Below are 15,393 nucleotides of genomic sequence, written 5' to 3'. Positions count from 1 at the left end.
GAGGAGGCGGAGGTGTCCAGTTCGAAAGGTTGATGAGCTCCTTCCGCCATAGGCATGGAGTCTTCAGAGCAGAACCCAACCGAGTCTCCCCTTCACCGGTAGGGTGGTCAAGCTGGAGGTCCTCAAATCCTTCCGTTATTTCATCCACCATCACCCTAGCATATCCTTCTAGAATCGACCGGCAGTGAAAAGTTGCGCCGGGTTCAGTAGGATAAACAGAGCCAACAACCGCCTTGACCTTCAAATTCATCCATTGCGTCATAAGGTGGCAATTTTGAGACTCCGTGATAGCATCCACGGGATAGCTGGCAGGAACCGTCAAGACATGCTTCGGCAGTTCATTTGCTGCGATTTGCTTCTCGTTCCTATATCGCTTGTACCCTTGCATGCAGCGCCTGCAGTTGGGTCTGCTGCACTTTCTTCCTCCTCTCCTGGCATTTGTAACCGCCTGCGTCCGGAAACCCAGCCTTCCATGGAACAGAGCCTGGCATGCCTCGTGTCCGTCCAGGGTGCTCAGGATTCCCGAGGGCCATTGTGAGCTCGTCGTTCTCTCTGTCTGGAACGAACGTCCCTTGCTGCGCTGCATTGATATAGTGCTGAAGCCTCTTGACTGGTATTTTCATTTGCTCGTCCGTCCAAAGGCACTTCCCTAATATAGGGTCCAAAGTTCCGCCAGCCCCGAAGAACAAACTAAGGCAACGGTCTGGCCAGTTCATTGTCTATGGTTCGATCCCTTTATCAATCAGATCATTCTCAGCCTTGGCCCACTTAGGCCGGGCTTTGAGGTAGCCACCTGATCCCGTGCGATGGTGAAGCTTCTTCTTCGCAGCATTTTGCTTGTTTGTCACCGACATCTTCTTACTCTTTTCCGATGTCTTATGGGCCACAAATGCGGGCCGGTGATCTCTGATCTTCTCATATTTGCCCTTGAATTCTGGTGTCTCTTCTTTGTCGACAAACCTTTTCAGCTCATTCTTCCACCTCCTGAATATGTCTGCCATCTTCTTAAGAGCAAAAGACTTGATTAATTGCTCCTTAACTGGCTTCTCCAGATCATCCTCTGGCGGTAGGGTGAAATTTGACTTCAGCTCAGCCCAAAGATCATTTTTCTGCATATCATTGACATAAGACACCTCATGGTCTTCATTCTTAGGCTTATACCATTGGTGGATGCTGATCGGGATCTTTTCCCTAACAAGAACCCCACACTGAGCAAAAAATGCATCTTTTGTCCAGATGGGTTCAATCGGTTGGCCGTCACCCGCGATTGCTGTGATCTCAAACCTTTCATCCGAGCTCCACTTTTTCTTCGGGCCTCGTCTCTTTACCGAAGTTGTGCTCGATCCGGAGGGCTAGAAAAAAGAAGAAAGACGAGAGTTAATTAATATATGTACATACCAAAACAATGAATGCATCAATTAGCTAGTCAGCACAGGCTTAACTAATATATATACCTGGCGGGACTTGGTTCGGTCACCGGAGCCGTCATCACGGTCTCCTTCTTGCACCGTCATTGGGTCACCGGAGCTGTCATCACGGTCTCCTTCTTGCACCGGCATTGGGTCAACGGAGCCATCATAATCATAGCATGTTTCTTCATCACCATGTCCTTCCATACCATCAGTGTCGTTGAGAAACAACGAGCAGACGGCATCACTTCCTTGTGCGATTATGTCCCCCAACATCGCTTCTTGTGCTTCATCTCGGGGGGTGTCCATAGTTTCTACAAATATTTACAACATGGCAATTATTATTCAAACATGACAGATGGATATATTAGTGGCAAACGTAGAACTAGCTAGCTAATCACAATAAGGAATCATATTAGTGGCCTCGACGCTGCTTCTCTAGGGTTTGGGGTGGCCTCGACAATGCTTCAAGGGTTTGGGGTGGCCTCGAGAATGCTTCAAGGAGGGGGTAATATCGACAACGACGAGTACATACACGGGAAAATAATGTTATCGGGGAGGGGGTATATCGACCCCCCCACGTGTTGAAGTTATCGGGAGGGGTTTATATCGACAAGGACGACATACATACATGGGAAAATAATATTATTGGGGAGGGGGTATATCGACCCCCCCACGTGTTGAAGTTATCGGGAGTTTATATCGACACGACATACGTACATGGGAAAATAATATTATCGGGGAGGGGGTATATCGACCCCCCCTTGTGTTGAAGTTATCGGGAGGGGTATATCGACGATGACATATCTGATAAAAAATAAGAAGACGAAGAAGAAATAAAAAGAGGAGAAGAAGAAAAGGAATAGAGGAGAAGATTGAAGAAAAAAAGAATAAAAAAAGAGGAGAAGAAGAAAGGAATAGAGGAGAAGAAGAGAAAATAGAATTTTTCTATTTTCTCTTCTTCTCCTCTATTCCTTTCTTCTTCTCCTCTTCTTTTTCTTCTTTTTTCTTCCTCTTATTTATTTCTCCTCTTCTTCCTCTTCTTATTTCCTTTTTCCTCTCATTCTTTTTCTTCTTCTTCCTTCTTAAAAATACATGAAGTAGTATTGCTTGTTTTTTTTAAAATAACGTTCAAATAGAAATTTTAGAAAAAAATTAAAGGTTTTGCCTAATTCATTGTTCATATGAATATACAAACATTTGCATATTTACAATTATTAATATCACCAAAAAAATCTATGAACATAAATAAATACTAGTTTTTTCTAAAAATCTATCTTTTGCACATATACATGAACATATATATACACAGAGAACATATATACACACATATATACATTTTTATAAAATGCAAAAAACAAAAAATCTAAAAAAGGACATATAAATAGATATACACACATACATATACTCATACATATACATATAATCAGGAAAAAACATCTATATATGTGCAAAAAAACAGGGGGAAGAGGGGGGCGGTGCCGGCCTTGACCAAAGGGAGAGGTGCGGCGTGGTCGGGATAGGGGCACGACGCATGTCGGTGTAGAGGCGACGGCGGCGTGGTCGGGGAAGGGGCAGAGGCGACGGCGGCGTGGTCGGGGCAGGGCGAGGCAGAGGCGACGGTGGCGCGGGGCAGCTGGGGCGATGACGATGTGGTCGGGGCAGGAGCGCGCGGTGTGGTCGGGGCGGGCCGCCGGTGGCGTGCTCGAGGCAGGGCGGCTGCGCGTCCACGAGGCAGCAAAGGGCGGCGACGGGGCGAGCTCGGGCAGCCTAGCGGCGTCGTCGGGGCGGGGAACTGATGCAGATGAATCTGAAAAACGCCAAGTACTTTCTTATATACTGAGAGTATTGGTCCTAGTTCGTGGCACCAACCGGGACCAATGCCTCCCTTTAGTCCCGGTTGGTGGCACCAACCGGGACCAAAGGCCTTTTCAGCAGCCCAAAGGGCGGGAAGCGGCGGCCTTTGGTCCCGGTTGGTGGCACCAACCGGGACTAAAGGATGGCATTGGTCCCGGTTGGTGCCACGAACTGGTACCAATGCCCCCCCTTTAGTCCCGGTTGGTGCCACCAACCGGGACCAAAGGCCTTGTGCTGGAACTGGCGCGGTGCGGTAGGATGTTTAGACCCACCTCGCTAGCCGAGAGGCTTCGACAGTGGTTTATAAGCACTGCTACGCTGACCACTTCGAGCTCCTCTCAAATGCAGGCTTACGGGCCTAAAGTCACTTTTATCTACCTGTGGGCCTACTGGGCTTCCTGCGGGCCTGAATCCTGGCCCATGGTAGGGTTTCTAGTCGTATTCACGCCGTGGGGGCCTCCTGTGGGCCTGAATCTTGGCCCATGGTAGGCTTTCTAGTCGTATTCACACCGTGGGGGCCCTACGCGCTGACCACATTTTTTGTTTTTTTGTTTTCTTTGTTGCTTTATTTATTTTATTTTCTTTCTACTTACAACAAAATACTTATTGTTGCTATTTTTATTTTTTTCCAGTTTTTTGTTTTGTTTTCTGCATTATTTATTTTCTTTTGTTTTTTGCTTTAATTTTTAATTATTTTTTGCTTTTAGTTTTAGAAAAATTATAAACTTTCTGTTAGTGCCATTAGTTTTCAAATTTGAAAACACTTTTTTTGGTTTTTTGTTTTCTTTGTTGCTTTATTTTTTTCTACTTACAACAAAATACTTATTATTGCTATTTTTATTTTTTCTATTTTTTTGTTTTGTTTTCTGCATTATTTATTTTCTTTTTTTTGCTTTATTTTTAATTCTTTTTTCTTTTAGTTTTAGAAAAATTATAAAGTTTCTGTTAGTGCCATTAGTTTTCAAATTTTAATAGTTAAAATTTTAATTCTTTGAAATTTGTGTGAATCACAAGTTTGTGATTAACTTTACTATAAAAATAGTTTTTTTTCATTTTTTCTGTTGTTTTTTGTATTATTTATTTTCTTTTGTTTTTTGCTTTATTTTTTAATTCCTTTTGCTTTTAGGTCAGCAAAATTATTAACTTTGTGTTAGTGCCATTAGTTTTCAAATTTGGATAGTTAAAATTTGAATTCTTTGAAATTTGTGTGAATCACAAGTTTGTGATTAACTTTACTAAAAAAATGAACATAGATGCGCCTATAGAGAAAATTCTCCCTAAATTTATAATAAATTTCTATGAATTTCAGAGAAACTCACTATGAATTTAGGTCAAATTCCCTGTATAGGGGCATCTATTTTTACTTTGAGAGGAGCTCAACAAGGCAGAGAGGGACGGGCTTATAAATCGGTGTGAGCGCCCTTCAGTTGGCGAGGTGGGACTAAAATCTGACCGCAACGAGGACCAACCCTTTAGTCCCGGTTTGTGGCACAAACCGGGACTAATGGTCATGGGCCAGGGGCGAGGCGCATTGGTCCCGGTTCGTGCGTGGAACCGGGACCAAAAGGTCCAGACGAACTGGGACCAATGGCCCACGTGGCTGCCCTCTTGAGTGTTCTTGGTGAGAACATAGTAGACAAGGAGCGAACCGGGATTAATGGTATTACGAGGGCCGAACCATAAGACATTAAAGCATTTCAAATGAACTCTGAAAAAGTTGAAAGTTGGCATGGTATCATAATTTCACCCACATAGCATGTGCATGTACAAAACGGACAATGGTATCATACTCGTCTGTTACAAAGTTGGCATGGTGTCATCATAATAGTTGCGGGAGAAAGTCTTCACTTTTTCTTCGCTTGTGTCATTTGCTTATTGCGCCGTAACCATGGATAATTTTCATCGTTTATCAGGATGCTTGGGTCAGCCTTGACTTTGAAGGGAGGATTTCATGAAACTTTTCATAATCTTCAGACATGTCTGTCTTGCCCTCCACTCCCACGATGTCCCTTTTTCTTGAAATAACTATGTGGCGCTTTGGCTCATCGTATGATGTATTCGCTTCCTTATCTTTTCTTTTTCTCGGTCTGGTAGACATGTCCTTCACATAGATAACCTGTGCCACATCATTGGCTAGAATGAATGGTTCGTCAGTGTACTCGAGATTTTTCAGATCCATTGTTGTCATTCTGTACTGTGGGTCTACCTGTACCCCGCCTCCTGACAGATTGACCCATTTGCACTTAAACAAAGGGACCTTAAAATCATGTCCATAGTCAAGTTCCCATATGTCCACTATGTAACCATAATATGTGTCCTTTCCCCTCTCGGTTGTTGCATCAAAGCGGACACCGTTGTTTTGGTTGGTGCTCTTTTGATCTTGGTCAATCGTGTAAAATGTATTCCCATTTATCTCGTATCCTTTGTAAATCAATAAAGTCAAAGATGGTCCCCTGGACAACAAGTACAGCTCATCACAAACAGTGTTGTCACCTCTGAGACGTGTTTCCAACCAACTGCTGAAAGTCCTGATGTGCTCACATGTAATCCAGTCGTCGCACTGCTCCGGGTGTTTGGAGCGCAGACTGTTCTTGTGTTCATCGACATATGAGGTCACCAAGGTAGAGTTCTGTAGAACTGTGTAGTGTGCTTGAGACCAAGAATATCCGTCCCTGCATATTATTGAGTCCCTTCCAAGCGTGCCTTTTCCAGTCATTCTCCCCTCATACCGCGATTTAGGGAGACCTATCTTCTTAAGGCCAGGAATGAAGTCAACACAAAACCCGATGACATCTTTTGTTTGATGGCCCATGGAGATGCTTCCTTCTGGCCTAGCACGGTTACAGACATATTTCTTTAGGACTCCCATGAACCTCTCAAAGGGGAACATATTATGTAGAAATACGGGCCCCAGAATGACAATCTCGTTGACTAGATGAACTAGGACGTGTGTCATGATATTGAAGAAGGATGGTGGGAACACCAGCTCGAAACTGACAAGACATTGCGCCACATCACTCCTTAGCCTTGATACGATTTCTGGATCGATCACCTTCTGAGAGATTGCATTGAGGAATGCACACAGCTTCACAATGGCTAATCAGACGTTTTCCGGTAGAAGCCCCCTCAATGCAACCGGAAGCAGTTGCGTCATAATCACGTGGCAGTCATGAGACTTTAGGTTCTGGAACTTTTTCTCTGGCATATTTATTATTCCCTTTATATTCGACGAGAAGCCATTCAGGACCTTCATACTAAGCAGGCATTCAAAGAAGATTTCTTTCTCTTATTTCGTAAGAGTGTAGCTGGCAGGACCTTCATACTGCTTCGGAGGCATGCCGTCTTTTTCGTGCAAACGTTGCAGGTCCTCCCGTGCCTCAGGTGTATGTTTTATCTTTCCATACACGCCCAAGAAGCCTAGCAGGTTCACGCGAAGGATCTTCGTCACATGCATCACGTTGATTGAAGAGCGGACCTCTAGGTCTTTCCAGTAGGGTAGGTCCCAAAATATAGATTTCTTCTTCCACATGGGTGCGTGTCCCTCAGCGTCATTCGGAATAGCTAGTGCGCCGGGACCCTTTCCAAAGATTACGTGTAAATCATTGACCATAGCAAGTATGTGATCACTGGTACGCACGGCGGGCTTCTTCCGGTGATCTGCCTCGCCTTTGAAATGCTTACCTTTTTTTCGACATTGATGATTGGTCGGAAGAAATCGACGATGGCCCAGGTACACATTCTTCCTGCATTTGTCCAGGTATATACTTTCAGTGTCATCTAAACAGTGCGTGCATGCGTGGTATCCCTTGTTTGTCTGTCCTGAAAGGTTACTGAGAGCGGGGCAATCGTTGATGGTCACGAACAGCAACGCGTTTAGGTTAAATTCCTCCTGTCTGTGCTCATCCCACGTATGTACACCATTTCCATCCCACAGTTGTAAAAGTTCTTCAACTAATGGCCTTAGGTACACATCAATGTCGTTACCGGGTTGCTTAGGGCCTTGGATGAGAACTGGCATCATAATGAACTTCCGCTTCATGCACATCCAAGGAGGAAGGTTATACATACATAGTCACGGGCCATGTGCTGTGATTGCTTCTCTGCTCCCCGAAAGGATTAATACCATCCGCTCTTAAAGCAAACCATACGTTCCTTGGGTCCTTTGCAAACTCATCCCAGTACTTTCTCTCGATTTTTCACCACTGCGACCCGTCAGCGGGTGCTCTCAACTTCCCGTCTTTCTTACAGTCCTCACTGTGCCATCACATCAACTTGGCATGCTCTCCGTTTCTGAACAGACGTTTCAACCGTGGTATTATAGGAGCATACCACATCACCTTCGCAGGAACCCTCTTCCTGGGGGGATCGCCGTCAACATCACTAGGGTCATCTCGTCTGATCTTATACCGCAATGCACCGCATATCGGGCATGCGTTCAAATCCTTGTATGCACCGCGGTAGAGGATGCAGTCATTAGGGCATGCATGTATCTTCTGCACCTCCAATCCTAGAGGGCATACGATCTTCTCTGCCGCGTATGTACTGTCGGGCAATTCGTTATCCTTTGGAAGCTTCTTCTTTAATATTTTCAGTAGCTTCTCAAATCCTTTGTCAGGCACAGCATTCTCTGCCTTCTACTGCAGCAATTCCAGTATGGTACCAAGCTTTGTGTTGCCATCTTCGCAATTGGGGTACAGCCCTTTTTTGTGATCCTCTAACATGCGATTGAACTGCAGCTTCTCCTTTTGACTTTCGCATTGCGTCCTTGCATCGACAATGACCCGGCGGAGATCATCATCATCGGGCACATCGTCTGGTTCCTCTTGATCTTCAGCAGCTTCACCCGTTGCAGCATCATTGGGCACATCGTCTGGTTCCTCTTGATCTTCACCAGCTCCCCCCGTTGCAGCATCACCGTATTCAGGGGGCACATAGTTGTCATCGTACTCTTCTTCTTCGCCGTCTTCCATCATAACCCCTATTTCTCCGTGCCTCGTCCAAACATTATAGTGTGGCATGAAACCCTTGTAAAGCAGGTGGGTGTGAAGGATTTTCCGGTTAGAGTAAGACATCGTATTCCCACATTTAGTGCATGGACAACACATAAAACCATTCTGCTTGTTTGCCTCAGCCGCTTCGAGAAACTCATGCACGCCCTTAATGTACTCGGAGGTGTGTCTGTCACCGTACATCCATTGCCGATTCATCTGCGTGCATTATATATAATTAAGTGTGTCAAAAACCATTAAGAACATCATGAATAGATAATTAAGTGACCAAATTAATAGAAGTTCATCATCACATTGAAACCAAAGTACATACATAGTTCTCATCTAACAACATATAGCTCTCCAGAGCATCTAATTAATTAAACCACACATTGAAACTATGTAAAACATTTCAATGCGAAAACAAATGCGATCATAATCGCAATCAAGGTAACAATTGATCCAACAGCATAATGATACCAAGCCTCGGTATGAATGGCATATTTTCTAATCTTTCTAATCTTCAAGCGCATTGCGTCCATCTTGATCTTGTGATCATTGACGACATCCGCAACATGCAACTCCAATATCATCTTCTCCTCAATTTTTTTATTATTTCCTTCAAGAAATTTTTTTCTTCTTCAACTAAATTTAACCTCTCGACAATAGGGTCGGTTGGAATTTCCGGTTCACATACCTCCTAGATAAATAAAATCAATGTCACGTTGGTCGGTATAATTTTCATAAACAATAAATGAACCAATAGTTATAAAGATAATATATACCACATCCGAATCATAGATAGGACGAGGGCCGACGGGGGCGGATACCAAAACCATCGCAATATATAAGATGCAATAATAAAAATAAGAAAATAATACAAGTATCTATCTAACCATACAAGTAAGAATATTTTTCCTTTCAAAAAGAAGATAAGAACAAGAGGCTCACCACGGTGGTGCCGGCGATGAGATCGGCGCGGGTGATCGATGGCGGTGAAGACGGGGACGGGTCGTGATGGACCACCAAACCTAGACAAATATTGAGGAAAATGGAGCTTGGAGGTCGAGCTTGGAGAGGAGAAAACTTAAGTAGTGTGGCTCGGGCATTCCATCGAACACCTTGTGTGCATAGGAGGTGAGCTAGAGCACCACCAAGCCCTCTCCCCTCGGCGGTCAGAAAAAATAGAGCAGTGTGCTCTGCTCTTACGCGAGGGGGTATATATAGGCACCCCATTGGTCCCAGTTGGTGGCATGAACCGGGACTAAAGGGAAGCCTTTGGTCCCGGTTCATGCCACCAACCGGGGCCAATGGTGGTGGGCCAGGAGCGAGGCCCATTGGTCCCGGTTCGTCCCACCAACCAGGACCAAAAGGTCCAGACGAACCGGGACCAATGGCCCACATGGCCCGACCGCCCCCCTGGGCTCACGAACCGGGTCCAATGCCCCCATGGGTCCCGATTCTGGACTGAACCGGGACTAATGGGCTGACCCGGCCTGAACCTTTGCCCCCTTTTCTACTAGTGCACTTGGAGTTTTGAGAGGTTATCTGTCTAAACATCTAAATGCACAAATATGGTCTGATATACTCTCTGATTGGCCAGCAACCAAGGATGGACAAATGATGTGTGTCATACTGGCACGCAATTACAAGGACCTACCAAATCATCATTTGAGATCTTGTTTACTTCATTTTGCTGCTTTTCCCGAGGATTATGAAATATATGTGCCGGATCTTATTGAATTGTGGATAGCAAAAAGATTCATTCCACACACACCAAACCATACACTAGAAGAAACAGCACATAATTATGTAACCGAGTTGGCACAGAGAAGCTTGGTCCAAGTTGTTGGCAGAAGTAGGTCACATGGATGGATAGATAGAATAAGAGTTCACGATATCTTACACGACTAGTGCATAGAAGAGGCGAGACAAGATGGTTTTTTTGATGCCATCGACAAAACTGTAGGTCAGGTTTCGTCTCCTGGTCTCTTCGTATTAATTGATTCCACTTTTAAATTCATTGTATGTCCTTGTATGCGGCTAGCTTTTTCTCTGACATGTAATGCACTCTAAAAAAATTTCAGGCCAAGCTGGTGCATCATCATCTGATAACTTGAGATCTTATCGTTTCAGTTTTCAAAGTTTGAGCGATTAGATTTTACCTGCGACACTGATACGTCTCCAACATATCTATAATTTTTGATTGCTCCATGCTATATTATCTACTGTTTTAGGCAGTATTGGGCTTTATTATCCACTTTTATATTATTTTTGGGACTAACCTATTAACCGGAGGCCCAGCCCAGATTTGTTGTTTTATGCCTATTTCAGTGTTTCGAGGAAAAGGAATGTCAGACGGAGTCAAAACGGAACAAAATCAACTGGAGAAGTTATTTTTGGAAGGAAACCCACCAGATAAACTTGGACTCTACGTCAGAAGATACGGGAGTTGGCGACGAGGGTGGGAGGCGCGCCCACCCCCCTGGGGCGCGCCCCCTGCCTCGTGGGGCCCCCGCAGCTCCACCGACGTACCTCCTGCACCCATATATATATCTACATATTGTAAAACTTCCAGAACAGAGATTAGATCGGGAGTTCCGCCGCCGTAAGCCTCTGTAGCCACCAAAAACCAATCGGGACCCTGTTCCGGCACCCTGCCGGAGGGGGGAACCCTCACCGGTGGCCATCTTCATCATCCCGGCGCTCTCCATGACGAGGAGAGAGTAGTTCACCCTCGGGGCTGAGGGTATGTACCAGTAGCTATGTGTTTGATCTCTCTCTCTCATGTTCTTGATTTGATACGATCTTGATGTATCGCGAGCTTTGCTATTATAGTTGGATCTTATGTTTCTCCTCCCCCTCTTCTCTCTTGTAATGGATTGAGTTTTCCCTTTGAAGTTATCTTATCGGATTGAGTCTTTAAAGATTTGAGAACACTTGATGTATGTCTTGCCGTGCGTATCTGTGGTGACAATGGGATATCACGTGCCACTTGATGTATGTTTTGGTGATCAACTTTCGGGTTCCGCCCATGAAACTATGCATAGGGGTTGGCACACGTTTTCGTCATGATTCTCCGGTAGAAACTTTGGGCACTCTTTGAAGTACTTTGTGTTGGTTTGAGTAGATGAATTGAGATTGTGTGATGCATATCGTATAATCATACTCACGGATACTTGAGGTGACATTGGAGTATCTAGGTGACATTAGGGTTTTGGTTGATTTGTATCTTAAGGTGTTATTCTAGTACGAACTCTAGGGCTGTTTGTGACACTTATAGGAATAGCCCAATGGATTGATTGGAAAGAATAACTTTGAGGTGGTTTCGTACCCTACCATAATCTCTTCGTTTGTTGTCCGCTATTAGTGACTTTGGAGTGACTCTTTGTTGCATGTTGAGGGATAGTTATATGATCCAATTATGTTATTATTATAGAGAGAACTTGCACTAGTGAAAGTATGAACCCTAGGCCTTGTTTCCTAGCATTGCAATACCATTTGTGCTCACTTTTACCGCTTGTTACCTTGCTGTTTTTATATTTTCAGTTTACAAAAACTCATATCTACCATCCATATTGCACTTGTTTCACCATCTCTTCACCGAACTAGTGCACCTATACAATTTACCATTGTATTGGGCGTGTTGGAGACACAAGAAACTCTTTGTTATTTGGTTGCCGGGTTGCTTGAGAGAGACCATCTTCATCCTACGCCTCCTACGGATTGATAAACCTCAGGTCATCCACTTGAGGAAAATTTGCTACTGTCCTACAAACCTGTGCACTTGCAGGCCCAACAACTTCTACAAGAAGAAGGTTGTGTAGTAGACATCAGACACCTAATATCCGAAGACTGCTTGACTTTGAGCTTGGAGGAAGGGACAATGCCAAAGCTCTCCCACCTAGAACTTATCTGGTGGATGAAGATGAGCAAGCTCCCTGATGGGTTGCTGCACCTTCCGTCCCTCAGTCACCTGAAACTGGGCTTTATGGACAAGATTACTGAAGATGACAGCACACTAAAGGAGCTGCGGCGGAAAGGATGCGAGGTACAGTACATACGTAGGCAGCTTAAGCTTAATTAGTTTGCCCATCGGTCGATCTTGTTCCCCTTGCATTTTCTTTGGTATCTATATCTATGAATGTCTGTTTGTCCACACATTAATTAGTTGGTACAAATATTAAGACGACTGATCGAGATGCCATATTCGTTCCTTCATTCAACCCTTGTAGCATGTTCACTAACGATCCCAATTAATCTTTATATGCTGATGCGCCGTAGCAAAGCAATACTAGTGAATAGTATTTGTTTTGTTCGGATGATTTAATGTTCTTCAGTTTCAGGATCAACTTCACTGCTTCCGTATGCTCAACTAAGTTTTTTTCCATCCCCGCAAAAAGAAAACTAAGATGTTTTTTATGACTGCTTTTTTTTATATTTTGCGCAGGTGGAGAAATAGAGAAATCTGGCACCCTGGATTCTCCCCCGAATTCATCTCTCACTCCTCGGAATTCGCACATCTCTTCTTTCATGTCCAATAGTGTAATGGGAATGATAGTTCAAGATCTTTACGGGGATGGACGAGATAGAAGAATGTTGCTCCAGGATGGATCCATGACCACTTCATATCCTTCCAACCTCATGTATTCTGTGGAATATGTACCAATAAAAATGCTTCTTCGCCGAGGCGATGCTATGAGTAATGAGTTGCATGTACGTGTTCCTTTTTCTGATTTGTAACCTGGCTTGGCAATCTTTTATGGTGTGTATTAGTACCTAATCTTCTTATTTCTCCTCTTTTCATGATCAATGAACAAGGACTTATCTCGATTGACATCCGTATAGCCAACTGTTAATTTGTGCTTGGAAATCACCCGTGCATGAATCAAATGTCCCGCCTTAAATTTGTCATCTCATTTGGGACCAATGGAAGCATTTGAGTCATTGCATTTGCAACTGCAAACCGCCACCAAATAACCTCTCTGGTCGCTTGGATCAGGATTGAAATCCAAACCGTTCAAAACCTTCGCTCAAGCACAACAACATACCTCCAAATATTTCCTTTCGCGATGAGAATTCTGATGGGGGGCACCGCACACAGTTTGGAACAATCAACTTGTGTGTCTTTGGGTGCCGCCCCGCCCCTGTATATAAAGGAGCAAGGGGGGAGGCCGGACGGCCTTGGTGCGCCCCAAGGAGAGGAGGAATCCTCCTCCTACTAGGAGGAGGATTCATCCTTTCCTAGTCCTACTAGGAAGGGGAAGGGGGGAAGGAAAGAGAGGGAGAGGGACTGGGAAAGAGGGGCCGTGCCCCCCTCCCCTAGTCCAATTCGGACCCCTCAGACCCACTAAGGCCCAATACTTCCCCGGGGGGGTTCCCATAACCCCTCCGGCACTCTGGTTTTCTCCGAAACCATCCGGAACACTTCCGGTGTCCGAATATAGCCGTCCAATATATCAATCTTTACGTCTCGACCATTTTGAGACTCCTCGTCATGTGCGTGATCATAGCCTGGACTTCGAACTACCTTCGGTACATCAAAACACATAAACTCATAATATCGATCGTCACCGAACGTTAAGCATGCGGACCCTACGGGTTCGAGAACTATGTAGACATGACCGAGACACCTCTCCGGTCAATAACCAATAGCGGAACCTGGATGCTCATATTGGCTCCTACATATTCTACGAAGATCTTTATCGGTCAAACCGCATAACAACATACGTTGTTCCCTTTGTCATCGGTATGTTACTTGCCCGAGATTCGATCGTCGGTATCTCAATACCTAGTTCAATCTCGTTACCGGCAAGTCTCTTTACTCGTTCCGTAATGCATCATCCCGCAACTAACTCATTAGTTGCATTGCTTGCAAGGCTTATAGTGATGTGCATTACCGAGAGGGCCCAGAGATACCTCTCCGACAATCGGAGTGACAAATCCTAATCTTGATCTATGCCAACTCAACAAGTACCATCGGAGACACCTGTAGAGCACATTTATAATCACCCAGTTACATTGTGACGTTTGGTAGCACACAAAGTGTTCCTCCGGTATTCGGGAGTTGCATAATCTGATAGTAATAGGAACATGTATAAGTCATGAAGAAAGCAATAGCAATATACTAAACGACCGAATGCTAAGCTAACGGAATGGGTCAACTCAATCACATCATTCTCTAATGATGTGATCCCGTTAGTCAAATGACAACTCATGTCTATGGCTAGGAAACTTAACCATCTTTGATTTAACGAGCTAGTCAAGTAGAGGCATACTAGTGACACTCTGTTTGTCTATGTATTCACACATGTACTAAGTTTCCGGTTAATACAATTCTAGCATGAATAATAAACATTTATCATGATATAAGGAAATATAAATAACAACATTATTATGCCTCTAGGGCATATTTCCTTCAGAAATCCTAGGGTGGGAGGTGCGGCGGGGCAAGGCAGCACCCCACCTTCTCCGGTTTCGCTTAGCAAAGCGCTGCCGGTACTCCACCACCACCATCACCATCACATCGTCGTGCTGGCAGTGATCCCATCTACTTCTCCTCCTTCGCTTGCTAGATCAAGGAGGAGGAGCCGTCACCGAGTTGCACGTGTGCTAAACTCGAAGGTGCGGTCCGCCCATCGCTAGATCGGTTGGATCGTGAAGAGTATGACTAAATCAACCGTGTTATATACGCTTCCGCTTTTGTTCTACAAGGGTACGTAGACACACTCCCCTCTCGATGCTATGCATCTCCTAGATTATATTGGGTGTTTCGTATGAAATTTTTTGATTTTCCTGAAACATTACCCATCAGGATTTGTCCTGTGTTGAGGTCGTTTTGTGTCTGGAGGGCTTGTGTTTGTTACAAAATATCTTGTGAGGCCCAGCAATCATTTGCTTCGGATTGTGCAGGAGCGATAAGAGGGATAGAAGAAGGAAGTAAAGGAGAGAGTGCAACCACCATAAAGGAAGTGCAGGTGATTCTTTCAGGCATGTGAGGAGAGAATGTAATAAAGATGCTCATAATATATCTTAAAGTTATTTAGCACTCTTGCTAGGACGACATGTATATAGAGCACCCATTATATGTAAGCAATGTAACTGATCAGTAATAGATTTGGATGCTTTCCTCGAAAGAA

The 15,393-nt window shown here is 44.4% G+C and overlaps 1 pseudogene; it reads left to right on the top strand.

The window, feature by feature from the left end:
- Positions 1 to 10,412, top strand: part of LOC123153962 (putative disease resistance protein At1g50180) — a 51,942-nt pseudogene extending 41,530 nt beyond the window's left edge.
- The last annotated feature ends 4,981 nt before the right edge of the window (positions 10,413 to 15,393 follow it).

Source organism: Triticum aestivum, chromosome 7A (assembly GCF_018294505.1).
Source record: "Triticum aestivum cultivar Chinese Spring chromosome 7A, IWGSC CS RefSeq v2.1, whole genome shotgun sequence".
In the NCBI taxonomy this organism is placed as follows: domain Eukaryota; kingdom Viridiplantae; phylum Streptophyta; class Magnoliopsida; order Poales; family Poaceae; genus Triticum; species Triticum aestivum.
The sequence above is the reverse complement of the archived record's forward strand: the minus strand, read 5'-3'. Positions and strand labels throughout refer to the sequence as shown.